Source organism: Arachis duranensis, chromosome 6 (assembly GCF_000817695.3).
Source record: "Arachis duranensis cultivar V14167 chromosome 6, aradu.V14167.gnm2.J7QH, whole genome shotgun sequence".
Classification (NCBI taxonomy): Eukaryota; Viridiplantae; Streptophyta; class Magnoliopsida; order Fabales; family Fabaceae; genus Arachis; species Arachis duranensis.
This window is the reverse complement of record NC_029777.3, coordinates 78,164,094-78,165,079: the sequence shown is the minus strand read 5'-3', so window position 1 is coordinate 78,165,079 and position 986 is coordinate 78,164,094.

Here is a 986-nt window from a genome sequence, read left to right as displayed (position 1 = left end):
ATGGATTTATTCATAACTTTAAGACATAGTTACTAACTACTAATGATCATGTAATAAAGACACAAGTATAGATAAACATATTACATAAAAAAAATGAAAAGCAGAAGAAAAATTTAAGAACAAGGAATGAGTCCACCTTAGTGAGGGTGGCGCCTTCTTGAAGGACCATTGATGTCCTTGAGCTCTACTATGTTTCTGAATTGTTGTAATTTAGTTTCTCTTAGTTTCCTCTTCAGAGTCCTTTCAGGTTCTGGATCAGCTTCAACAAGAATGCCTTTTTGCTTGTTCCTGCTCATATGAAAGAGAAGAAGAAAAGAAAAGGAAGAGGAATCTTCTATGTCATAGTAAAGAGGATCCTTATTATTAGTAGAAGAAGAAAGGGGATAATGGAAGGAGAGGGATGAATAGTCTGTATAAAGAGTAAGGATAGGGGAGGTGATAAGAGATGAAGAGAAGTGTTAGTAAATAAATAAATAGAATGAAGAAGATGAGAGAGGGATTTTCGAAAATATTTTTGAAAAAGAGTTAGTAATTTCGAAAATTAAAGATGAATTAAAATTAAAATTAAAACTTGAAACAATTAGTTAATTAAAAAGAATTTTTTGAAAAAGAGGGAGGTATTTTCGAAAATTAGAGAGGGAAAGGTAGTTAGGTGGTTTTGAAAAAGATAAGAAACAACCAAAAAGTCAAATTTGAAAAAGATAAGAAAATAAGTTAGATAAGATATTTTGAAACCAAATTTTGAAAAAGATAAAATTTTGAAAAAGATAAGATAAAAAGATAAGATAATTAGATAAGATAAAAAGATATGAAAAGATAAGATTAAAAAGATATTTTTTGAAAAGATATGATTTTAAAAGATATGGTTTTAAAAAGATATGATTGAAATTAGTTTTGAAAAAGATTTAATTTTTAAAATTAAAATTAATTACTTAACTAACAAGAAACTAAAAGATAAGATTCTAGAATTTAAAGATTGAACCTTT